The 27850-nt window shown below is 38.8% G+C and overlaps 1 protein-coding gene and 1 pseudogene across 2 annotated transcripts in view; both read right to left on the minus strand.

Annotated features, from left to right (window-relative positions):
* The window catches only part of GRIA4 (glutamate ionotropic receptor AMPA type subunit 4), a 366854-nt gene that overhangs the window by 247512 nt on the left and 91492 nt on the right, over window positions 1-27850 (minus strand). The window lies entirely within an intron of this gene.
* LOC123856602 (60 kDa heat shock protein, mitochondrial-like) lies at window positions 21323-22907 on the minus strand (annotated as a pseudogene).

Here is a 27850-nt window from a genome sequence, read left to right on the forward strand (position 1 = left end):
TGAGTCTTGGAGCCTGAAAATGCCACATATTGTTTTCCCAGCATCCCTGGCAACTAAGCTGTGGACTCATGTGCCAGTGATCAACTTATTTCCCTCAGCTCCAAACCTACTTTTCTTTTTGTGTACTATTGGCTCTGCATCCTGCTTTGTGATGCTGGATCCTGTTAACATTCTCCTTTGCCGGATGGTGGGATGCAAGCCTTCGTCAACAGAGGATACCAAGTGATGAGCAGACATTCCTTTGGCCTGTGGTCCTCCTTTGTTATTTTTCTACGCAAGGGTCCTGAGAAGCTCCATCAGCACCCCTGGCCACACTCTCCCCACCGGAGGCTTCCAAGCATCTCCAGACCACCAGAATCCTCCAGCAACACATGGCTACTTCTATAGACCTGCACCCCCTCCACACAACAGCAGCTTGGAAGGCTTCCAGAGATCCAATTCTGCTGCTTCACACCCTCCACTCCACAGATGCGTTCTGGCCACTTATGGAAACCAGCACTGGCCTGAGACCTCTGGCAAGTTTCTTTGCCACCTGCAGGCTGCAATTTCCTATGGCAGCTACACTCCCTTCGAAGATGTCAATTTCAGCCGTGGCAGGGCACCTTATATTCTTTAATTGTTATCGTTTACTCTTCCTCAGCCTTGGGATTGTAGCTATTTTGCACTTGATGATTCTGGACACCTTAGAGTCCTCTTGCATACCTTTTACGACTTAACTTCCTTCTACTAAGAATTCGTTATATTAATTCCCCCCTGCAAATAAACTGTGTGGTTTTTGACTCATGATTAACTAATATAGGTCAGGATCTGGATTCTGCCAGTCCAAGTAGGCATTAAAGATGCGTAGAAGCCCAACCATAGGATGTTGTCCATGGTGACAGTCAGGTTTTAGCCCCAGCAAGTTTCTATTGCAAGAGGCTGTATGCCGTGTAATGGGGCATCTGTCCTCACTGGGCCATTTTGTGGTCCATGTTGGCGATGTTCATGTCTTGTTCTCCTAGATCTAGTTAATCAGGCCTCCTGGCATTTCTGGAAAGTACTTAGTAACTTTTTAAGGAATTCTTCTTTGACTTAAATGAGCTATAATTTCTGTTTCTGTTGCTTGCTACTAAGAAGACTGTTAAAAATAGCTAATATTTGAGTGCTTAAATTGTTCAAGCACTGTTTTAATCACTCTCTATATATTTTCACATTTAATCCTCATACATATCCCACAAAGTATTGATTATTCACATTTTATAAATGAGGAAACTATAGCTTGGAAAGAGAAGATCTGTCCAAGTTGGCAGAAATGAGTAGGAGAGATGACAGTCAAATCGAGACACTGATTTCCAAATCTGGTGCTCTTAATTGCACCTGCAGACATCCTCTTTATTATTTTTGTAACAACAGTGTGATCAAATATGGAGTTTTATTTTTCTCCAATGACACTGTGATTATATTTGACTGTCAAGCTAGGCAGAAAAATCTACTTCTGTATCATTAGTGTTCAGACCCAGAGGTCAAATTTTATTGAGCTTTGGGGCTAAGCTGGGTCAACTGTTTTCCTAAGTATCTTTTTCTGATCAATTCTTACCCATTTCTCATAGTTCTATAAAAAAAGCTGATATTATTGGGAAGTCTGAGTGAGATAATTATTAGTTTTCTGTCCAGTGAATGGTCTAGATTAGGGAGGAGGAAGGAGTTGGGGTTGAGGTTAATCTTTACTAAAATTAAGGGAAATAAAGTTAGTAGAGAGTAAGAATCCTATAACCTGCTTTTCTCATGGTGTGGATAATTTCCCTTCTTAGAATTTACACATCCTGACTTTCTCATTTGTCCTTTGGAACATCATGTTATTAACTTAGTACAAATGCTGACCAATAATTAGTTTTCATTAGATATGTTGATATCTTTTATTCTTGAAAAATAGCAAAATTTATGTTTTCATTTTAAAACGGTAATGATGTAATTCAGTACGTCATTCTTTAAGGATATTAGTTCAAAAGGCAGCTTAAGGGAGCTAAATCCTCAGTCTCTGGACCATTTTAGAAAAAGGCATGGTTTAAACAATTTAAAGAGCCCATTATACTCAGCCACATTTTAAAAATTGCATAATTTGATTAAATTGACATTTAAATGTCAAGTACTTTTCCAGCATTTCCTTTCTCATGATTGCTCATTGCTGAGACGTTTGTGGGTAATTAGGAGGATTTTCTCCCCCTCTTTCTTTTTTCATCCTTCTATCTGTTCAGCCTTATTCATTGACAGATTCCAGTGTCCAGTTGGTTTTTTCCTGGAATTGAATTGTGGAGTCACTATAACTGACCTGTTATAGCTCTAAAAGTCTTAATGTTTAAGTGAAAAATCATTTAAAATATTCATTTAAATAAGTTGATTTATAGAAGCGACAAATTTAACTGTGTGACTATGTTTGGTGGTGATATGATGTCATTATAAAAACAGGTTTAGAAAAGCATGCAAATTTGGTTGAAAAGTTTATATTTTTAAATATTTACTTAAATTTTTACTTTTCCATGTGTATCATTTAATGGGCATGTAGTATACTTAGGATATCTTCATAAAATGCACAGACTGTTCACAGCTATAGCTAAATTGACATACAACTGCAAGGAAATACAAATTAAATGATACTATTATAACTTCTGAATTTAGAGATGATTTTAAAGAACTAATAGTGAATACTGGTCAAGGCATGAAGAGACAGAAACTTGTGTTTATTGCTGATGGAAACACAAATTTGTATAACCTCTAAGGAACACAAGATATTTTGGGGTGCCTGGGTGGCTCAGTTAAGTGTCTGATCTTTGCTCAGGTCATGATCCCAGGGTCCTGGGATCGAGCTCCACGCTCAGTGGGGAGTCTGCTTGTCCCTCTCCCTCTGCCCCTAACCCTGGCTTGTGCTCTCTGTCTCTCTCTCACTTAAATAAATAAATCTTAAAAAAAAAGGAACACAGGATATAAATACCTATGAACAATCTTAAAATCTTTTATACCAGGTAGTTTCTAGGAAGTGATCTGCAAAGACTAGTACAGAGAGGTGTCTCATCTCAATAATACAGCAATAGAAGGAAATTGGAACTTCCTAATGTCACAATATTGAAAGATTTCACAGTATTATTTCAAATTAGGAAAGACAGTTGAAGAACATGTGCCAAGAAATCAAGACAAGTTGTCTTTGAGCAGTAAGTAGAGGAAATTTTTATGTATTCTTTTGTAATTTCAAGCTTATAACAACTTTATTAGAATAGACATTCATTACCCTAAAAATTAGGAAAAAGTAAGCTTTATTTTGAATGCAGGAAGGTAACAGCTGGTTCTTGCACAGACCGGAAGCGGTCTTTGAGCTCAAGATCAATGCTCCCCAACATCTCAGCTGCAGCATATCCTGAGCCATGTAAGCTCTTCTTGTCCAATACTGATGGTGGGGAGGCTGAGATTTAGCTCACTGTGTTAACAGCTGAGGCAGAATGTTCCAGGCAGAAGAGAGAAAAATATAAAGGTCAGGATCGATAATTGCACAAGTAGTTTGTGCAATTACTTGTTTAAGTTTTTATTTTCTGTTTGGTTGTAAACCCCACTAGGGTGGGGCTTTCTGCAGGGATCTGTCTGCAGCACTTTGCACAGTGCTTTTCACCCTTAATAAATATTTGTAGAATCAATGAAAGAAATCCAATTATAGAATATTCCTTAATGTGCCCGTTTGAGTCAAGGTTCATAGATTATTTTTGTAAACAACAAAACACATGTTCCCGGATGTTATGTGAGAATAGAAATTAAACTATGAGAGTCCTTGAATCTGTTGATTTCCTCCACCCGTTTGTGAGCACGGAAGAGAGAAATGAAAATTCAGGCAGAGGGGAAGAGGAGGGGACAGGGGCGTTCCTGCTTGTTAGTGGGGCTCAGAAATAAGTCCAATCCACTAACAGAAGAAACAGAATTTTCTCCCTCTTTAAATCATTCTACCTTCTGTAGTAATCTGTCCCTAACAAAGGTTATTTTTGCACTGAACCTCAAGGGGTCCCTTAATTAGCAAAGGCATTACCTAGATATAAAAAGCCCCTAAACATAGGGCCCAAATCACAGTGTAATCAGTTAGAGGAAAAGCCAGGAGTGGGTCCCAAATCCAGGACCAAGGATCCAATGTCAAGAAGGACCCAGACCAGGCAGTACCACCTGTGGAAATGTGTTCTTCAAGTCAGACTGCCCCATTCCCACTTGACTTCCGGAAACCAGCATCTCCTTCTGTTTGAAGCTATGGATAAAGCCCAGAGGCCAGTGAGCCAGTGGAGAGCTCCTATCCAGGCAATCGCCAAATATACTTCGTTCCTGATATCCCTGGAGGGATTAGGACAATATTCCAGAGGAGCAGCCTGAATCCTACAGTACACAGGTTGGAGATTTATCTACCTAACCTGCCTGCATGCTTCTCAGAGATGTGAACAGTCACATGACAGTACAGGAACCAGCCCTAACGTTGGTTCAAAACATAGAGGCCTTAAGGACCAAGCAGGTAAAGTGAGTCAAGCAACTTGGTTTTAAGTCAAGACTAGCCACTTCTTATTCTGCATGGTCCTTAAACATAGCATTCAGTGTGATCTCAAGACACAGGCATATATTGTTTACACCTCCCTCATTTTTACCAAGACACACACCTTTTTATGTTTTTTGAAAAACCCCAAATTTGCTAGGCCTAGTATTTTCTTTTTTTTCATGTGGATGTAATCATGGACACAAGCAACATTTCACTTTCCTTTTAGGCTGACTTTATGAAAACACAGCACAAGGACGGTGCAGGGTGCATGAGGCTCTGGGCAAGCTGCAAGTTCCTGGCTGCGGGAGGTCAGTAGCTTGCTGCGTGCGACTCTGCTCTCACCAAGGACCTCTGTGCAGAGATGTTGGCCCAGCAATGCGGCATCTCAGAGAGCTCCTGGAAAAGCCAGAAGCTTGGCATTTTATGAGCAAGCTCACAACTTAAAAATATTAGCCCGTAATTAAAATGAAATAATGACTGTTGGCAGAAGAAAAAGCTCGAAGCTCGTCTGGAGGCATGATGTGGCCCAGTGACACAATTTTGCACCATTGGTGTAGAAAATCAGAAGAGGCTCTTTTCACAGATGGCGAGTGAATATATTTTGCAACACATTAAAGACTAACGTATAATCGTTAGTTCTGCTTATGAGCAATCTTAAAATGAAAGAAGCTGAGCGAAAGACTGATTGGCAGATTTTTATAGTGATGTGAGCAAATGCGGTTTTAAAGGATGCTAGTTGCCGTGAACAATACAGTATAGAACAAGAAACCCTCCACATTTGTAGTTTCAATAGTCATTGTCAGGAACATTAACCAGGCCAAGTCAGGCTCTTTCTGTCCATCAATAATTTTCTCCCGCCCTTAGCCAAAGCTCATCTGAGTTGCTGGTGAAGAAAAAGAAACAACTTTATGGTATGCATTTACTCCCTTTACTCAAGTCCCTCAAGGCAAAAACTGCCATGAGTGATGAGGGTTTCCTCATTAGTTTTCAGAATACACTTATCATGCATGCTTATTTTTATTTTTTATTTATTTATTTATCTATCTATTTATTTATTTATTTATTTTTAAGATTTTATTTATTTATCCATGAGAGACAGAGACAGAGAGAGAGAGAGAAGCAGAGGGAGAAGCAGACTCCCTGCCGAGCAGGGAGCCCAATGCGGGACTCGATCCCAGGACCCCGGGATCATGACCTGAGCCGAAGGCAGACGCTTAACCATCTGAGCCACCCAGGCGCCCCTGCATGCTTATTTTTAAAAGAAAGTCCGTCTTGAGTGCTGGTTATGTGCATGCTGCCCACTCTGCCACGTCCTGAGAACTATATAAGCTCAGTTATTGCTCTAAACAGTTCACAACTATGCATGCATTTCTGCCTGCTCAGAATTCTCCAATGAACTGCTGCTAATATTTACAACACTTTGGAGCATACATATGCACAAAAGAGAGTTGCTGGTTTGCTGAGGGGTATGTGCACCACAGATCAGGAATCCTAAACTTCCAAAACATTGTGGCTCATGGGAAAGCTTTCTAGTTACCTGATCGTTCTGATAATTCCTAATGCCAATCACAATTCTCTCCAGCGGACGTGATGAAATGGCAGGGAAGGTGGAGAATTATATATAGTCATTGCTACCCTTTCGGTTAAAACTGAACTCTTTGCAGCACTTTCTAAACTTACGGTTTAATAAGTGAGCACCTAGACCAGGTACCAATGTCTGAAGAGGTTCAGCTTGCCTGTTCTAGAAATCAACACCATTGAATTGTCATTAGCCTACTTCCTAAAAATGACTCAAAAAGAATTCCTCAGATCTTGTGATGAGCACTGGGTGTTGTATATAAGTGATGAATCACTAAATCCTACACCTGAAACTAGTATTACACTGTATGTTAACTAACTGGAATTTAAATAAAAACTTGAAAATAAAAAGACAGACAGAAAGAGACGGAGAGGGAGGGAGGAAAGAGAGAGAAGAGAGATTAGCTGTTTAAGAATCAGGGCTGCAACACTGTTAATGCCTCAGATACGGAGCTCAATGACATGCCTGTGATGTAAGCTCATTCAAGTGTAACTCCTCACCTTGTGTCCCCTTGCTCCTTCCAAACTCCTAAGTAGGCAGCTGATTGAAATTGACAAGAATTCTGCTCTAGGAGCTTCAGCAAACAAATCTTTTCCATTTCAATACCCTAGTAGCTCAAAGGAATGAGCTGCCAACAGAGCAATGGAACAGAAAGGCACATAAGCATTCCCTGTCCTTCCACCGAGCCCATGCGAACAGTAAACTCAGCCCTTCGTATTAGCTCCTTTCAAGAGGTGTGAGTTCAAAGTACAGCCACTACTTCCAAAACTACAGAAGACCTCACCCGGACCCTGGATATGCATATGATTTGGCACGAAAATAATCAACTCTATTTTAGGCGTGTGGTCTTTTTAGCTCTCTGCTTTTCAAGTTTCTTTCAATGAATTGCTTTCTCACTGCAGTGAAGAGTATGCAAAAATATATACTTATATATCTAGAGAGAGAGAGAGAGAGAGAGACAGAGGCAGAGACTTGCCTGCACAATTTTTTTTTAAAGATTTTATTTATTTATTTGAGAGAGAGAGAATGAGAGACAGAGAGCACGAGAGGGAAGAGGGCAGAGGGAGAAGCAGACCCCCTGCTGGGCAGGGAGCCCAACGCGGGACTCGATCCCGGGACTCCAGGATCATGACCTGAGCCGAAGGCAGTCGCTTAACCAACTGAGCCACCCAGGCGCCCTTGCCTGCACATTTTAATATCAATAATCCCTCAAAGAGATAAATATGTTATCTCTGAAGATCTATAATTCTTTATGAATGATGACATTGTCATATCACAACCTGTGACATCTTCCATGCTTTTTAAAAGAATGATACTGATCGTTAATATCTGCATTGCATCATGTGCCTTAAGGGCATGTTGACATGTGTTAGGTGATTGCTCCATCTGCAGTGGGCTGAATACAGTTTCCTCATTTTTTTCTACATGTGTTATCATGGTTCAGTGATAGTTTTTTTCTTGCTGTTTACACTGGCTTAAAAATCTTTGAAATCTTAACCTGCCACAAATATCCATTTGCCCACCCATCCATCCACCCATCCAACCAAATCTGTTGACACGGGCTTTACGCAAAGCATCATAACTGAGGTGGGAGAGAAACTATACTTATGGTACCATTGGGTTGGTACTTCTGCATGGAGTCTCATACTGGCATTGGTCATTGGTGAATTATACCATTGATTTAATCATGCCCACTTAAATAATTACACTCTTGAAATCTTGGCAAAGCTCAAGTGATTTCTCCCTCCGTCAATGCCACACATGTATTCTACATACTTGTTTGATGACAGTGAATTATGTACATTGGTTTCAATATTCAAAATATTGTAAGGCTACATTTACTTTGTTCACATATGGGGTATATATCTGAGGTGAACCATGGTACATAACTTCGGTTTTCACTTTAGTACACACTTAAGCAATAATCCATCTCTTTTTTTCAGGAGAACAATGCCTGCATTTGAATATTTTAGTTGCTCTGACTCAATTTTATATCCACTCTTTATTGTTGGTCTTACCGAGATGACCTGCAAAGTGGGGAAAATACACTATCATGGCATTTGTATTTCTTTCCCCCAGGATGACTATTCTTCCTTTCCAAGAAAAGAAACTAATTCATGATGATGTCTTTTTAGGAATTCAGGAACATATGTTACTGGATTTTTTTTTTTGTTGTTGTTATTGGATTAATTAAAGAGTCGTTTGGGTAGAATCTTACTTTAGAAGAGAGTGAAGGTTAGTTTTATTTCATGTTCTTTAAGAATTTGTAATGAAGAATTCTTTAAGAGAGTTAACTACTAAAGTATCTCAGGTAAAAGCAAGAGTCCCACTTTCATTTTTTTTTTTCTTTTTACCTTTTGTTAAGTAAATAGGCTGTATTTATGGTCACACAGAAACGTTACCTGTCATGAAGCTTGCCATGATCTGGCATGGAAAAATTAATTTTAGAAAGGTGGCTCAGGGGACTGCACAGCCTCATTCTATAGGGTTAAAGAGAATGCCAACCTCATTTTCAAAATACGGGGGAAAATATTCACTTGTCGTGGATATTCCACAGATTAGTGAATAAATTATCATGGAGAATTTTGCTAAAATAAATATCTATATAAAACTGAATAATAAGGATTGCAGAGAGCAGGGAAAGGAAAAGATTCAGTTTCTTATTTTCTGGATTAGAGCAACTGCCTATCAAGTGGTACAAAGTGAGAACAATTTGCTTTTTTGGAAAGTAATGCATCAAGGTAATTTACATTATAATGCAGTATCTTCTCTAGTTCAGTACTGAATTACAGTCCATCTGAGTGTGAATTTTTCAATCACTCCCCATTTTTACGTAATTTTTACTCTCTGCTTCATACAGATATTTCCACTGAGTTATGAAACCTCATAACATGACTTGTATGGGGAAAGTGGTATTGATGTTAAATACGAGGATCGTCTCTAGGGACCGCACTGGGGTGCACCGGCATGCTGGTAAACACCGTACAGTCAAATACCAACACACCTACACGTTACCGAGGTCTCTGGGAAGCCGCCCACCAGCTTCACCCTAACCAGTCCCTGTACCCCACATTCTAGTACAGTATAGATGTTTTAGGTTTTCAGTGACTGTAATAAACTTTAATTTAGGAAACTAAATTTTCCATTCTGGGTGTTTTGTTTTGTTTTTGAGAGAGAGACAGAGCGCCAGTGATGGTGGTGAGAGTGGCAGCGGGGGAGGGGCAGAGAGACTGTTAGGTAGATGCCCTGCCTAGTGGCAAGCCCGACACAGGGCTCCATCCCACGACCCTGAGATCATGACCTGAGCTGAAATCATGAGTCAGACACTTAACGGACTGAGCCACCCAGGCGCCCCTAAATTTTCCATCCTGTTTTAACCACTGTATGATCATTTAAAATTATTACGATTAGGGAAGATGAGAATCCAGCTATAACTACAACCTCTGAAAGTCACTTGAAGGGTACACCTTACCCAAGGCACTGTAGAAATAAGTGAATTATTTTGCTCTATTACATAAATAGGAGTATTTTCATTGTCTTTCTTCTATGCCCTCACTGAAATATACATTTATTTATTTTGAGAGAGAGAGAAGGAGAGAGAGGGAGAGACTGCTCATAAGTGGGGGGAGGGGCAGAGGGAGAAAGAATCTCCAGCAGACTCCCTGTGGAGTGTGGAGCCCGATGTGGGGCTCAATCTCATCACCCTGAGATCATGACCGGAGCCTAAACCAAGAGTCAGATGCTCAACCAACTGAGCCACCTAGGCGCCCCTGAAATTTACATTTACTCATAGCTAAAATATGTCCCACAGTATAGAATGGTGCCCCACCGATATATCATTCAATGGATTCTGAAACCCTTGTGAATACAGCTGAGGTTCTTGCATAAATGGAAAAAGAGATCGTTGTAATGGGCAAGAAATTTACAAGAAATTTCAATCACCGTCTAATAGAAAAATAATGCTTTTTACTATGTGCAAGACTACTTGTGTTTTAAGTTTAATTCATTATTTTTATATCTGTGGCGCAGTCCACTAACATCTATCCTCCTCGTCCTCCTGGAACCGAGGTGCGCTACGCTTCTGGGCCTCATTTGGTTACTAGTGACTGAGCGAGCAAGTCCTTGAAATGATGTGAGTCCCTTGCAGGCGTGACCAGCTGCACCTCTCAAAGTGCAGAGTGCACTTTTTTGCTGGCAGCTAATGGCAGATGACCAGGATGCTTTTACAAGATGCTACCACAAGATGAAAGGACCCTGGGTCCCCAAAGACCAAGCTGAGGAAAGCCCGTCCCCCACTGTGGAGTTATGACCTCTTTTATCGATCCTTAAATGTTTGAGTGTTTTTGTTACTGTAGCTTAGCCTCTTCTAACTAGAATAGGATTATACTGAATCCTTTATGCCTGTCAAATGTCCAAATATGTTCCATATTCTAAGGCCTGGCTCAAATCCAGTATCTTCTGTGCAGCTTTCCTCGATGCTTTCATCTTGATGTGAATGATCTCTTCCTGATTGGATTTCTCATACTAATCCGTTGACTATTAATGGAAGGAAAACATCTACCTGTAAGCTTGTTGGCGATCAAAACAAAAAGGGGAACATGAACAGTTACAAATTCTTACTTCCAGTGGGGATAAAACGTACCATTTCGTGGATGGAAGGAAAGCTTTCCCTAATGTTAAGTCCTTAAAAAAGATGTTGCAAACATGAGACGTCAAGTAGGGAAGGCAGTGATATAAAAGAAATATACTCGGGGTGCCTGGGGTCTCAGTCAATTAAGCATCTGCATTAGGCTCAGGTCATGATCCCAGGGTCCTGGGATCGAGCCCCGCATCGGGCTCCCTGCTCCGTGGGAAGCCTGCTTCTCCCTCTCTCTCTCTGCTGCTCCCCCTGCTTGTGCTCTCTATTTCTGACAAATAAATAAAATCTTTAAATTGAATAAATAAATAAAAGAAATATCCTCAACAACATGCCTAAAGTGAGTGTAATTAACAGATCTGATGGTATGGTAAGTTATAGCACCGTTTAATTATAACCACTGCCATGTCTGGCAGCTTTGCAGGGTGCCAAAGTAAGACTTAGTTAATACATAACTGCCATATTTTGTTTGGCCTCAATCCAAAAATCAGACTTGTTTGACAGAGCACTCTTTAGAAATTCTCTGTGAAATATAGTATCTGTGTATCAGATTTTGTTTTAAAGATTATTTATTTATTTATTTAACAGAGATAGAGAGAGAACATAAGTAGGCAGAGTGGCAGACAGAGGGAGAGGGAGAAGCAGGCTCTCCGCCGAGCAGGGAGCCTGATGCGGGGCTCGATCCCAGAACCCTGGGATCATGACCCGAGCTGAAGGCAGTCACTTAACCAACTGAGCCACCCAAGAGCCCCTGTGTATCAGATTTTTTAAAAATAAGAATTATACAGCAATCGATTGTGATTGTGATTGTCATCAAGTCTGCCCTTGATTGCAGCAAGTTCTGAGTTGTTGTTGTAAATCCATTACATGAGAAAGCAAAAAAGCAGATGGTTTAACTGTTAACCTTCAGTGTCCAGTAGGGAACCTAATCTGGACTCTTTACTAATAGAAGGGTCTCAAAGACACCTTTGGAGGTGTCAGAATACAATCCTCCCCCCACCCACCCACACACACAGATCTGGGTTTGTTCCAACTTAAAGCCTAAAACTTGCTTAGGACCACAGAGTTCTTCTGTACCATGTAATCGTATTACATTTCTAAGGCAGATGATAATGCATTTCAATAAATATCTGCATTGGTATGTCTGGTTTGAACAAAATAGATTCCTGATGAATTTAAATAAAATACTTACTTGGACATACAGCTCTTAGGATCGGTTTATTGTATATGAACCAACTACATTTTGTATGATAATTAATTTTTTATAATTATACCAATCTTATGTCTGATAATATTCAGATACGAGGATCAACTGCTGAGGTGATTACTGCTAATTTGCATCAGAAGATTGTATCGTTATTTTTCTATGGGGACCTGTCCACCTATTGATTGTAAAAGCAGTCAACTAGGTCATACAAAAGTGGTATCAGGGGCACCTGGGTGGCTCAGTTGGCTGGGCGACTGATTCTTGATTTTTGCTCAGGTCTTGATCTCAGGGTCTTGAGATCAAGCCACCCTTCAGGCTCTGCATTAAGCGTGGAGTCTGCTTAAGATTCTCACTCTCCCTCTGCCCCTCCCCTTTGTTTCTCTCTCTCTCCCCCTCTATCTCAAAAAAAAAAAAAAAAAAAAAAAGCGGTATCAGATAAGATACTAAGAAATTGAATTCAGTCTAATTTTATGACACATTCTCTAGTACGATTATTTTTAAAGATTTTATTTTTAAGTAATCTCTACACCCAACATGGGGCTCGAACTCACAACCCTGAGATCAAGAGTCACATGCTCCACCAACTGAGCCAGCCAGGTGCCCCTAGGACAATTTCTTTTATATAAAAATTGCACCAATAACTTCGAGTCTCAATTATATGTTAATTTTGTTTCTATTTGCTCTTCAAAGTTTAAAGCACTTGCTGATTAATTTTGGTGATTCTTAGTTTAAAAATTACTAAAATAAGCTTGAGATAGTCAATTACGAAAAAGCAAAAATACAAAAAGCAGAATCAGACCTATAAATACCCAGAACAAACTGATGGTTGCCAGAGGGTGGGCGGGGGGGGAGGGCAAAACAGGTGAAGGGTTGTGGCAGGTACAGGCTCCGGGTTATGGAAGGAGTGAGTCACAGGAGTAAAAGGCACAGCAGAGGGATTATAGGCAAGGATACTGTAACAGCATTGCGTGGTGACGGATGGTAGCCACACCTGTGGTGAGCACAGCCTAAGGCAGGGAGATGCTGAAACATTATGTTGTGCTCCTGAAACTAAAGTAACATTTGTGTCAACTGTACTCAGATAAAAAATAAAAGAAAGTAAAATAGAAACACCTAAGAGACTTATTCACCCCCAAAATTACAATAAAAATTGATTTTAGTTTTTATCAAATGTCACCTCTAAATAAGAATGTTTCTGTAAATTTACTTTGGAAGTTGAGACATACTTTCTACAATTCTCACATTCAAGAAGTTCAAATAATATTTTGTAAATCCTAAATCTGTAGTCTTTGTCTCCAGGCCTTTCTGAGGTTAGCGGTTTCTATATTGTGATGGTAACAAACAAAATGAGCTTAGCTCGGCTCTGTGCAGGAAGTACTATGCTGGGCACAAAGCCTGTCAGTGCCCATGTAATTCTTCCCCTCCGCTTACTTCTACCCGTCCTCTGGGTCAGTGGCTAATAATTTTTAAGTTGTCCTTCAATGGCCTCAAGCTACTTTTAATTTCATTCTGGTTCTGTTTGTGCATCTTTAAAATAGTTTATGATCTTAATTAGCATAAATTAATTAATAATTCCTGAAGGATTTTCCCTGAGTAATTTAACAACAACCCTAAATTAAAAATTTGTATGAGGCAGAGAAGCAGGTCGTTGAAAATTTATTGAAAGATTCTATCCCCCGCAGATCATGCAGGAAAGAACAAACACAGGCAGGTAAAATTGGAATGTATAATAGGTGATGGTGTTTTTGTAAACTAAGCATGACTTCTATTTATGAAAGCATTAGAGAAAAATTTGAAGAAGATCCCATAATCCTATCATTTTAACAAATGATTTCATTTTGTAAATTTCCTTTGTGTGTGTCCATATGCACACGATTAAATGTGTTCAGAATATTTTTTCTATGTTATATTGCAATAGCAACCTGTTACTTAGAAGAGCTTTACTTAGATTTCTAAAGGTAAATACTTATTTTTACATCTCCATCATGAAACTCAACAGCTCATCATATATTGAAAAGACAGTAATATTTACCTTTCTAAAATATTTTTAAATTTAATGTATGGTTTCTCTTTATGAAGTCATTTTCCAGTGCTCTTTTCTTAAAAAAATATTATTATTTCTTTTTTTTATACTATGCTCACACTTTATGAGCACTCGCTAGTTATAAGGAGTGGTCTGAGGCCAAACATACTTTGAAATCTGGACTACGATGATTTATTTATAGATAACTCACTCAAAGCTTTCTCTATGTTAAAAAAGAAAAGAAAAAAAAAAAACTCACCTAAAAAGAAAATATAGGCAATAAACTCTTGGACATTGGTCTTTGCAATATTTTCTTAGATCTGTCTCTTCAGGCAAGGGCAATAAAAATAAACATAAACAATTGCGACCACATCAAACTAAAAAGCTTTTTTGCACAGTGAAGGAAGCCATCAACAAAATGAAAAGGAACCTACTGAATGAGAAAAGATATTTGCAAATGATATATCTGGTAAGGGGTTAATATCCAAAATATATTAAAAACTCATGCAACTCAACACGATAAAAATAATCAGATTAAAAAATGGGCAGAGGATCTGAATAGAGATTTTTCCAAAGACCTACAGCCGGCCACAGAGACATGAGAAGATGCTCGACATCACTAATCTTGAAGGAAACGCAAACCGAAACCACAATGAGCTACCACCTCACACGTGTCAGGATGGCTGGTATCAAAAAGACAAGAAACAACAAGTGTCAGCAAGGATGGGGGGAAAGGGAGCCCTTGTGCACTGCTGGTGGGAATGTCAGTTGAGGCAGACACTGTGCAAAACAGTAGGGAGGTTCCTCAAAACGTAAAAATAGAAATAGCTTCCGGGCGCCTGGGTGGCTCAGTTGGTTAAGCGACTGCCTTCGGCTCAGGTCATGATCCTGGAGTCCCTGGATCGAGTCCTGCATCGGGCTCCCTGAGCAAGGAACCTGCTTCTCCTCTGACCCTCCCCCCTCTCATGTGCTCTCTCTCTCTCGTTCTCTCTGTCTCAAATAAATAAATAAATAAATAAATCTTTATTAAAAAAAAAAGAAAAAGAAATAGCTTCCAATCTAGCAATTCCACTTCTGGGTATTTATCCAAAAAAACCTACAAAATGCTAATTCTTGAAGACACATGCACCCTATGTTCACTGCAGTTATTATTCACAATAGCCAAGATACGGAAGCAACCTGCATCCATCGATAGATAAATGAATAAAAAAGATGTGGTGTACATAAACAATGGAATGTTACTCAATTATAAAAAAGAAATGAGATCTTGTCATTTGTGGATGGAGTTAGAGGGTATTATGCTAAGTGAAATAAGTCAGACAAAGAAAGATAAATACCATATGATTTCACTTACATGTGGAATCTAAAAAACACAACAAACAAATGAAACAGACTCATAAATACAGAGGACAAACTCGTGGTTGCTAGAGAGAAGGGTGGGAGGGTGGGGGAAAGTGGTGAAGGGGATTAAAAGGTACAAACTTCCAGTTACAAAATAAATAAGACACAGAGAAGTAAAGTACTGCATAGGGAACACAGTTCAGTAAGACCGTAATAACTTTGTACGGTGGCAGATGGATGATTGTGGTGAGTATTTTGTAATGTATAAAATGCTGAATCACTATGTTATACATCTGAGACTAACTAACGTAACATGTATGTCAGCTATACTTCAAAAAAAAAAAAAGAGAAAATCATAACCCCTTGAAAGAAAAAGGAAAAAAGAAGTCTATATTAAAAAGATTCATTATGTATGGTAAAGGGTACAAGTAATGTGATTTTTTTAAATTAAGCTCAGCAAATAGCTTAAATTAAGCTCAGCTAAAGTGTTGGGATAATCTTTTCACTGGGAAGTAAACACGAATTGACTTTGTAATTTTCATGCATGTAGGTGGAACTTCTGCATTATTTATCCTTTTTCCATTTCTATGATACTTTCTCATTCCAAATAAGATTAAAACATCAGTAAATTTAAGAGCTGACAATGCGTGAATAAGAATATAGCTATAGATCTTTTCACTTCCCTTGAGTTTGTCTTCAGTAACTGAAGGTTTTTCTTCAAATATCTAGAGAATCTACTTTGGACAATTTACATGAACTAGATATGCCAGCTCTTTATCATGGCAGGAAAAATCCATTTCTGCTTTCCAGTGTCTTACAGGATGTTGGCCATGGAGCACAAAGACCAAAATATGTATTTATTTAGTAAGGTTGGCTTTCTTGATAAATGAGAGTAAATTGAACCCATTTTTCTAATTATTCATAACAATTATTTATGTCTATGTAATGATATCTAACCCCTAACATTGACGTATTTTAAAATTGCATCTTCTCAAACACTGTTGGGACAGGCAGTAGTTACACTTGTGAGCACAGCATAATGGACACAGACGCAGAATCACTCTGTTGTACCCCCAGAACTAATGTGACACCGTGGCTCTACTAACACAAATAAATAACTAAAAAGTAATAAAACAAAGATAATAAAAATGCTGTGATAGAACGAAAGAAGCACCAATATTTATCTCCTGCCAATTATCTTCACAATATTTTACATTTAATTTTCACAACTTTGCAAAGTAAGTATCGTGATATCTCCATTTTCAGATGGCGAGACAGCCATTTACAGAGGTCTTCATAACTTGCCCAATATCCCAGGTTTTGGTAAATTGCCTTGCCAGACCTTCCTGGTTCCAAGTCCTAAGGAAAGGCGTCACATCTTAAAAATGTAGCAACCAACAAACAATGAATCGTGGAACACTTCATCTAAAACTAATGATGTAATGTATGGGGATTAACATAAGAATAAAAATAAAAATAAATCAATAGTAAAAAACAAAAACAAAAACAAAACAAACAAAAAAAATGTAGCAATAAGATCGCCTATAACATCTAAATCACGGAACATGCTTAACCAATTTCTCTGAAATAACCTCTCTTTACGTCCCTGTATCACTATCCATGTAACAGTACTCAGAGTGAAAGAAGAGTATTTTATTTTCCAAGAGTGGCTGTTATTTTGTTCATTTTCATATTATTTCCCAACAGGAATATATAGATAAACTCCATATAAATTAAGTTCTATAACATGAGCAAAAGTCTGGGCGAACTAAAACGTGTATACTACATCACACAAAGGAACCATTTCTTCTCTTCATAATTTTATCTCTGGAACACAGCTTTGAACCAAATGAGGTGAATACCTTTGAGGCACATAAATGAGATATATTGTATATACTTTCAGGATGATTCCGTCTGCTTCAGCAATGATTCCCTATATTGGGATCTATGATCTTCAAATAGATAGATTAATGGGTGTTTGTTTAATAATGTGGCCAAGAAAAAGACATTTTATTATAAATAATTCTGAGATCTCAGTACTGATGACTTGACTTAGTTTTGCTTCCTTAAAAATAATAGTAAAGAAAAAGAAAATATAGCCCACTTATGTGTTACTATCAGCTAAATTTGATTCATTAAAAAAAAAAAATCCACATACACTGTATTCAGTACTCAGCATTGAAACTCTTTCAAATAATTATCCAGGAATCCTGTGAGGTGAGTCCTTCACTCCATTTTTTTCTAGGAAAATGAGGCTTATATTTGTGCCCATGTTCAAGGCTCATAGACCTGTTACTGCTAACTGGTCACCCTGGAATTCGAACCCACGTCTAAAGGGTCCAAGTCCTATTTTCTCCCTCCAGACACTTCAGTCTGGTGTCGCATGAGAGGTACCTGTAAATATTTCCTGTGTGCATAAAAGAAATAGTAATCTAACTTTTGATTTGTTGACATCATGAGTTTAGTTTTCATTATGTCGCACAATGACGTTATAATTAAATGTAAACTTTGCTAAATAAGCTGTAGATGGACCTCTTCATAATTTAGCCCATTATTAAAGAATCAGACTTTAGCAAAAGCATTCTAACTGGAATAAAACTCTATTTGTTTTATCTTCTACAATGGTGTATCTTTGCCATTATTATGCCTTTTTTTATTATAGAAAATAAAAGCAGTAAAAACTGTGATTAGAAAAGATTTCTTTTCTTTTTTTTTAAACCCATAAGGCATTTTCTGATTTAAACAGCTGAATTATTCCTTACTTTTTTCAGAATTTCAAAATTTTGCTCTTGGAGTTTTTTGTTTGTTTGTTTGTTTGTTTTGGTTAGAATTTTGGTCTTTATCCCAGGAGCAATTAGAAGCTACCGAAAGTTTGAAAGTTGACCTTAATTTTTTTGTTGACAGTATTCTTTTTTATTTATTTCTTTTTTTATTCTGTGCTGGGTTTTTTTGTTGGTGGTGGTGGTGGGTTTTTTTTAGATTATTTATTTATTTTTTATTATGTTCAGTTAGCCAACATACAGTACATCATCAGTTTTTGATGTAGTGTTCAATGATTCATTAGTTGCGTATAACACCCAGTGTTCATCCCCACATGTGCCCTCCTTAATACCCATCACCTGGTTACCCCATCCACTCCCCCCCCTTCTGTAACCTACCATTTGTATGGACATGGATGGAACTAGAGGGGATTATGCTAAGTGAAACAGTCAGGCAGAGAAAGACAATTATCATATGGTTTCACTCATAAGTGGAACATAAGGAATAGTGCGGAGGACCACGGGGAAGGGAGGGAAAACCGAATGGGAAGAAATCAGAGAGGGAGATGAACCATGAAAGACTATGGACTCTGGAGTATTTTTTATCTTGTACCACTTTCCTTTCACGTGTTTCAAATAGAAAATCTCCTGAGGTAGTGGACTCAGGGGTCAGAGATTTTTCTGATATAATACTGTGAAGACCACAACTCATTTTAGAGGCCTAGTCCATGAGGCTAGCTAGCACTGCTTCCTACAGATAACGCAAGATATAAAGAGCAAGCCAGTGAAGTAGAAGAAATGCTTCTTCTTACTATAAAGAATAAATCAGGGAGAACAGGACTCCTCACCCATTGGCCCCAGGTCTCATGAAGGCAAAGTATTCCACGGTGAGCTGGCCTGCCAACTGTGAAATTTTGTCAGTCAAAAACTAGCTTCCCCACGGATGCATTTGATAAATATAAAATAAAATAAAATAAAATAAAATAAAATAAAATAAAATAAAATAAAATAAAATAAAATAAAATAAAATAAAATAAAACAAAACAAAATAAGACAACATCAGTAAAGATACGCCCCCTGTTTGGGATGACAGTATTAATCGACAGTCTTTCCAAGTTAGAGGATAATTCTCACTAAAACTTGGTCTGCTCTGGTTAATAAATGGCAAGAATATCCACCTGTTGTGCAGCCCACAGATCTGGGTGTCTTTCTTTCTTTTTTTTTTTTCCCTGCAACACATAATACTTTAATAATTAGAACGTCAAGTGATGACCTTATACCAGAACATATTAAAACTTTAGGAATTTCACATGATTTCTAGAACAGAGCATTCACCCAAGCAACATAACCTAAGGCTTATCACTATTTGTTTGACAGTGCCCCCAAGTAACTTAACATACCAAATAAAAAGGCCTAATGAGTCAAAAAGACTTCATTTACAATTCAGATCTCGGGAAGTTTGTCAAAACCCTCAGAAAGTTATAAAGCACATGCCTAAATAGGATTACAGAACATTACAATGGGTGTCTTTCTTTAAACCTCCTTCTGCTCTCTCCAGAATACACCCCCTTACATCCCACATTATCAGGTTTTGTTTTACTATTTTTCTTACTGTTCACTTCTTCCACCTCTGTCTACAATGTTGACCTCTTCGCCCAAACCAGCCTCCAAAGCTATCCTTTCCCTCCCTCCTTCTCTCTTTTGCAGTGTTTCCTAATGTGGGGGTCTGACACCTTCACACGTGGCAGAAATACCACCGACACTTCTGTGTGTGGAGGTGTGCGATGCTGGCAGGTCGTATGAACTGGGGGTGTCAACTTCATTCACTGGTCAGGATGATGTCTGCCAGGTTTCTCTACTGGCAAGTAAGTTATCATTTTTCCCTTAATAATTAAGAAGTATTTTGTGGAGAAATACCCAGAGATGATGGAAAAAGCCTGTTTCTCATCATAATTTCACCTATTAATTTTAGCATCATCAATCATTCTTTCCTGCAACAATTATTACTGTGTCATTTGCCTAACGGTGATTTTCTGTTTGCATCCTTCCTTCATTATTCATTGCGACTGTACTGGAAAGAAGAGCTATCTCTCCTCCCCATTTATTTATTTACTCAATTATTTACTGATACCAGTTGGGACTGATGGATATTTATTGTATTTGATGGTTGTCTTACATTATAACCATTATTTGTTGTTTTGCTCACATCGTCCCCGATTTGGCCATCGGTAGCTTCTTCAAGTTGGCTCCTGAATCCTTCTCGCATGCCTCACCAGTCATCCTATAAGCACTCCCTTGCTTCTGACACCACAAGATGATGTTGTCTCATCCTGTATTTTTTCTGTATTATCCCTGTAATCCGCCCTTTTTCTAAAAGTCATTTTCCTTTAATTGTAGAATGATATCCAGAAATTAAGGTGTGGACGCCAGGAGCGTTCACTGCTACTCCAATGTTCTTGCCTCTAGGTGCTGTCAGGAAACACACGCATGGACACGCACATGCACACATACACATTTGTATTTCTTTCTACAACTAAGACTCTGTCTGTACATTAAAGCCATGGGCCCATACTTATTCCTCTGATTTCAGTCCAGCACCAGAGGGCTCCTTCCAGCTTTTCCCCTTTTCCTATTTGTAACTTGGCTCTTATTGCTTACGATATATTTACCTATCTGCTAAATCTTAGTCTGCACAGAAGGTACTTCAGAATCTCCAGTTAATACATTTGTTAAAAACAAATTTACAAAATACAGTACAGGGCTGGTGTGGGGTATATATTTGCGTATGGTATGCAATCAAAATATTGTTTTCCTGTATTACTCAAGTTAATTCTTTTCTTCTCTATCTCCTTCCATAAGGTTGTGTCATTCATTTATAACATATATAATATATATAATATATATATTCATTTCTTTTGCAGAAGTTAGTGGATAAACATGTATTTTCACATTCCCCCTTCCTTAGTACCTAAACAATAGCAGACTGGAGACACTTCTACAGCATGTTTTTTGTTTGTTTGTTTTTTGGTGAATGTATAAATAACCTTGTATTTGAAAATACAAAATAAATTATCTGTAGGCATGGACAATGACAGTGGTAAATCATGATATGTTGGCAACTGAAACTAGAAGCTGATGATTATAGCAAATTTCTTAACATCAGCCAACCTTTTCATTTTCTTTAACTGACTTCTCTGAAATTACTGGTGTGGAACATTGCCCTGAGCATCCTGTCAGAGTTTATTAGTAATGGTGAAGCACTATTCTAGAAAGCAGAACATATTCCTCCCTGACCACTCCACTTACCAATAAAACAGTTCTTATAACCTTAGTTGGATCGATGATTCCTTTCTCCATCACATTCACAGAATCTCCAAGCAGAGCATCACAACCAGCTTTGGAGGAACTTAGCATAATTAGCTCAAGTATCGATGATCCCTTCCATATCTATATTCTTAGCAATGATCTTTGCAAGAATTTTAAGTGTTCTTTTAATAATTTCTGTATCATTAAAAAATATCTTCATTGCTGGAATTAGCGAGTCTCAGACTAGAATGCACTGAAGCAGAACACGACCCCCTCCCAGAACAACGCCTTCCTCCACAGCATCCCATGTAGGGTTGAGTGCACCTGCAGGTCTTTCTTCCCATTCACTTCCACATCGCTTTTCCCACCAACCTTCAGCAGAGCTACTCCATCTGCAAGTTTTTCAAGATATTCATTAGTGTTTCCTTTTCATAATTGCTGGTTATGATATGCCATTGCTCAGTGATTTCCTGCATAGGTTTTTCAATTTGAGCCTATTATCTTTTCCTTTCTAGTAACAAAGCTTCATCTTTGGTCAGTGACATCTCCAACTTTTCCTAAGTCATAAAGCTGAGCATCATCAAGATGTGGGGTCAACCTCTCTTCTCTGAACATTGAACCACCAGCATCAATAGCCTTGTGTTTAAGTAGGTTTTTCTATTGTCACCAAAACCTGGAAATCTGACTGCTCTAATCTGAAGACCAGCTTTTAACCTATTCAAAATGAGTGTATTTAGAGCTTGTTCATTAACATCTTTAGCAATTATGACCAAGGGCTTACAAGGAGCACTGGCAATTTCAAGGGCAGGTATAATGGACCAGACACTAGACATCTTCTTTTCACTCAATATAACATAGGCATTCACATTTCTGAGCTTTTGATGTACACAAAGTATGGAGAAACAATCAAACTTCAATTTAATAATTTATAATTCATCATTCAGTGTTTCCCATCTTTTGATGGGATTACATCCTTCCTTTCAATCTTTTCCACCGTATCAGAAATGATATTGCCAATTTCTTTGTTTGCAGAAATCACAGCAACCTAAGCAATTTCTTTGGGGCTCAAAAGTTTTGGACCGCTTCTTAGATTCAGCAACTACAGCGTCTAGAGCTAACGTCACAGCTTCTCCAGTTTCCACTGGACTAGCACCTTTGCTAACCTTCTCCAAGCCTTCCTTGGCAAGATAGTACAAGATATGGTAGCAGTGGTGGTGGGTCTTTGGCCTTTTCATTTATGTTTCTGGCAATGTCTTGAGCAAGCATAGTCCACATATTGTTACATTTACCCTTTAAGTCAACTGAATTTGCAATGGTCACACCATACTCTGGGACTTTTCATCCACTAATAATCACTAGTAATCGGTCCAGGACCTGCTCAAAGGTCTACTACACTTGGAAGCATTAAGGCTCAGACATCTGCACCAAATTTTACAACATTGGCATAAGCCTGAGTGAGATGAGGAACAAGTGCCCTGGATAGTGGCCTCATCTGGTGAAAGACAGTAGGTCATCAGAGCATTTCGGCAAGGAGGCTGTGGGCGTGAACCCGGACAGGCAAGGGAGAAAGTCAGGGCCCACACAGCAATCAACCCATGTCCCCTCTCTGCACCACTCCCTCTGCGTGGGCCACTCTCTGTGTGGCTTAGCAACTTCCATGCCCTCCCGGTGGCCCAGGACTGGCAGTCCGCATGCACCACACTTACTTTTTAACGTTATCTTGGAAATTACCCCATATTATTTCATTGAGGTCTTCCTCATTCTTTCCCACAGTTTCTTAGTACTCCACTGGGTGGATGCACCATACTTTAATCAAACACTCTCCTGTGTACAAGCATGTAAGTTGTTTCCAATATTTTACAAATCAAATAATGCTGTAGGGAAGAACCTTGTGCAAATCTACTGTTGGACGTGTATCTTTTGGAATAGATTCCCAGAAGTGGGATTGCTGGATCAAATGATAAGCACATGTACGGTCTTGTTATGTATTGTTAAATTTCCCACCAGAAGGACTGTGCCGGTTTGCATTCTCACTAACAATCCAGGAGAGTCCCTGTTTACCCACAGCCTTACCAAGAAGATATGTTGTCATACTTTCTAATTTTTTCCCCATCTGATAGCTGAGAAATGACATTATTTTAATTTGTATTTCTATAATTATGTTTGAACTTTAAAGAAAAATATAAAGAGCTCCTTTTATCTTTTTAAAAAAATATATGTGAGCTTCCCCTCATGTCTATTTCATATTTTACCATTGGGTTTTCAATTTCTTTTTCTTTGGTTTTAAGAGTTCTTTACATTAAGAATATTAGCCCTTTGCATCACATGTTGCAAATATTTTCTTCCAGTTTGTCAATTGTCTGATATGGTGTATTTTTTTTTTGATTTTCATGTAGTCCAATTTATCAATGTCTTCTTTTATTTCCTCTGGAGTTTGAGAAATAGAAATTATTTTCCCAAACTGAGAATAAAGAGTAGTTGATCTCTTTATTCTTCTAGTTCTTACATGTTTTCATTTTTTTCTGTTTAAATTCCTGATCTATTTGGAGTTTACTCTGGTATAAGGTATGAGAAACGTACCAAATTTTATTTTTTTCCAAATGGTTACCCAGATGCTCTACAACCATTACTTTAAAAGTCCAGCTTTGCCCCAGTAATACCCCAAAGATATTACCTATATCACAGAGTATACTTCCTTACGTACTTAGATATACTTCTGGGTTTTCCATTCTGTTCCCTGGTCTCATTGTGTACTCACAAGCCAGCGCCACACTCATTATGGATACTTTGAAGTACATCTTTATACCTTTATATCTTGGCAGCGGGGGAGGCTAATATCCCCTTTACAGATTTTCTTTTTCAGTGTTTTCCTGCTTCTTCTTGGATGTTTGTTTTTCCATATGAATTTGATTATCAGTTTATCTTCCATCAAAAAACCCCAAAAAACTGCTGTTATTTTGATAAAGATTGCATTAAGTTTATAAATTAATTTAGGGAGAACTGACATTTTTATAATATCGTATAATCTATTACAAGAGAAAGGGATGTCTTTCCACTTGTTCAGGTCCCCTTCTGTGTCTTTCTATGTTTTAAAGTTTTTTATAAAGTTCCTTATCACACATTTCTTTTTAAATCCTTCATCTTGTTTGTTGTAGTTGCTAAAGGGGTTTTGCCCCACTCATCCACATCTTTCTTTCTTAGGGTACTTGAGAAACTTGCAGCAAACATCCATGTCCTCCTCCAGTCCTTTCTCTACATTTGATCCAGAGTGATCTTTTAAAAATGTAAATCTGCTTATTTTCTTTCAAAGTGTTTGAAAAGCTTCTACATTTATTAAGATGAAGACCATGTTCCTAACTGGGCTTCACAAGTGCCCCCCTCTTCTGGCCACTTTGTGGGCTTTAAGCACACTGGCCACTTTTCTGTCTATGGGGCCTTTGTCCTCTCCCCGCTCAGGCCCTAGAGCAGGCGGAACAGCATGCTGCCCCAACCCTTCTAGCCAATGTCATGAAAAGACCTGGGGAGGGCTGACTGGGCAGCCATGGGTGAGAGAGACATCTCAGAAGTCTAGCCTCTCAAGGGGAGGTCCTCGCATGCCACTGGAAAAAACCACGTACATATGAGTGTGGGTGCAGTGGAGATGGTAACAATAACCTTCCCAGTGTTGGCCCCTGCCGCCGCAACAACGCAGGGAGCTGAACTATCAGGTGATGGTGATCAGTTCCATCAAGGATAGGACGGCGGTGAGTGAATGCCCATTCTCTCCAGCAGCACCCAGAGTACTGGGGCAGGACCTCCATGACTGGGAGCAGGGAGGAGATCTGCCAAGAGGCAGATAAGAATATCAAAGAGCATTACAAGGATGCAGTTCCTGCTGTTTGCGCTCAGGACTTCTACAGGAAGTCCTCCCATGAGCCCCTGGAAGTCCCTCACCTGAGGATCTTCCTACCTGGTCTGCAGGCACCCTCAATGCCCCAAATGCTAAACACACACTGAGTGGGCCCCTTGGGTGCGCTCCTGAGTGCGGCAGCTGAGAGGCAGGGAGAGCACTCAGAAGCAGGCCAGGGTCTGTGGGCAGGGGAGAAACCGTAAATTTGAGCCATAGTGCCACCTTCTGGAAAATAAAAGAGAGGTTTCTAGTGGCCTGACTGGTAAGTTGTAAGGACCTGAGAAGACATAAAAACTTAGGAATTCTGCCACAAGAGGGAGCAAGGAGAGTGGCATGTACCCATACAAAGACAGAGAAAACCCCAGATAATAACAGCACCAATGAACAGAATACCCCTACCTTAAGGTAACTAGTAGAGACTTTTGCTATTTCAAATGCAAGGCAGCAGTGTTAAAAATACAAGGAACATGAAAAATCAAGGAAGCATATTATCACTAATGATAATAATTCTCCAATAACCAAGCTCAAAGGAGTGAAATTTTATGAGCTAGCTGATGAAGAATTCAGAATAGCTGTCTTCGAAAAACTCCATGAGCTACAAGAAAACTCAGAAAGACAATTGAACAAAATCATGAAAAAAAAAAAACCACAGAAATTCTGGAGCTGAAGAATTCAGTGAATGAAATGAAAAATGCGACAGAGTGCATCTGCAGTGAGTAGAGCAAATGGAAGACAGAATAGGTGATTTAGAGGATAGGAATTTTGAAATAACCCACTTAGAGGAGAACAAAGGATAAAAGTACAGAAAAGAGAACATCTAAGTGATCTATGGGATTCCATGAAAAGAACAAATATAGGGATCCAGAACAAAAGATGGTAAAGGGGGTAGAATGTTTATTTAAAGAAATAATAGCTGACAACTTCCCAAACCTGGGGACAGAACTGGACATCCAACTTCAGGAAGCTAATAGATTATTATCTCAATGCAAAAAAACCTTCTCTAAGGCACACGATAACAAAACTGCCAAAAATCAAAGATAGAGAATTCCAAAAGCAGCCAGAGATTAAAAGATTATAACCTACAAAAGAACTCCCATTAAACTATCAATATAAAGGTATCAGCATCATATATAAAATAAACATAGAGAAATCAGTAGCACTAACAATTACATACTAACAACAAAACATCTGCAAAAGAAATTTAAAAACTGCAACATTCATGGAGGGCCTGGGTGGCTCAGTCAGTTAAGCGTCCAACTCTTGATTTTGGCTCAGGTCATGATCTCAGGGTCATGAGATCGAGCTCCACGTCAGCCTCTGTGCTGGGCATGGAGTCTGCTTAAGATTCACTCTCTCCTTTGCCCCCCCCCCCAACTTACCACCCTCCCTGCTTTCTCTAAAAAAAAATAGGACATTCATAATAGCATCAAAAACAATAAAATATTTAGGAATTCAACCAAGGAAGGGAAAGAGCTATACAATGAAGATGACAAGACTTGGAAGAAAGAAGTTGAAAAAGTCACTAATAAATGAAAGGAGATCCTGTGTTTATGGATCAGAAAAAAAATAATATTGTTAAAAGGCACATACTACTCAAAGGCATCTATAGATTCCATGCAATTCCTATCAAAATTCCAATGGCACTTGCCATAGATATGGAAATAAAACTATCCTAAAATTTGTATGAATCCAGAAAAGACCCCAAATCGCCAAGACAATCATGAGAAAGAACAAAGCTGGCAGCATCACATCTCCTGATTTCATACTATACTTCGACAGACCTGAAGTAATTTCAGGAGTATGTTGCTGCCAGGTATTAGACACAAAGACCAATGGGACAGAATCGAGAGCCCAGAAACAAACTTGAACATTCATGGTCAGTGAATATTTGACAAGGGAGGCAGGAAAACTCAATGGGGAAAAGATAATCTCTTTAACACAATGTTGGGAAAACTCATAACCACATGTAAAACTGTGAAACTGAACCCTGATGTCACATCACATTGAAACACTTACTCAAAATGGATTTTTGAAGATGTAAAGATAGGATCTGATACTGTAAAACTCCTAGAAGAGAACACAGGAAAAAAGATCTCTGACATTAGTCTTGGTTCCTTGACATTAGTGTTGATGGCTCTGCCCACTGGCCCTTCCCCCATTTCTCTCCTTCAGTCCTCAGGCCTCCCTGTTATCTGAGACACAACACTATTGAAATTGGGCCAATTAATAACCCTACAGTGGCCCCTACGTGTTCAAGTGAAAGGAAGAGTCACACGTCTCTCACTTTCCATCAGAAGCTAGCAATGATTCAGTTCAATGATGAGGGCATTTTGAAAGCTGAGAGAAGCCAAAAGCTAGGTGTGCACCAAGCAGCTAAGCCGTGAATGCCAAGGGAAGGTTCTCGAAGGAAATCTGAAGTGCTGGCTACTCCAATGAACACATAAATGATCAAACAAATAAGCAAAAACCATATTAGCCTTATTGCTGATATGGAGGAAGTTCTATGGTCTGGATAGGAGAACAACAAGCCACAACATTCCCTTAAACCAAACCCTAATCCAAAGCACCAAGACTCT

This window comes from Mirounga angustirostris, unplaced genomic scaffold (assembly GCF_029215605.1).
Source record: "Mirounga angustirostris isolate CCGP_5_RB_7025 unplaced genomic scaffold, mMirAng1.0.hap1 SCAF_13, whole genome shotgun sequence".
Lineage (NCBI taxonomy): Eukaryota > Metazoa > Chordata > Mammalia > Carnivora > Phocidae > Mirounga > Mirounga angustirostris.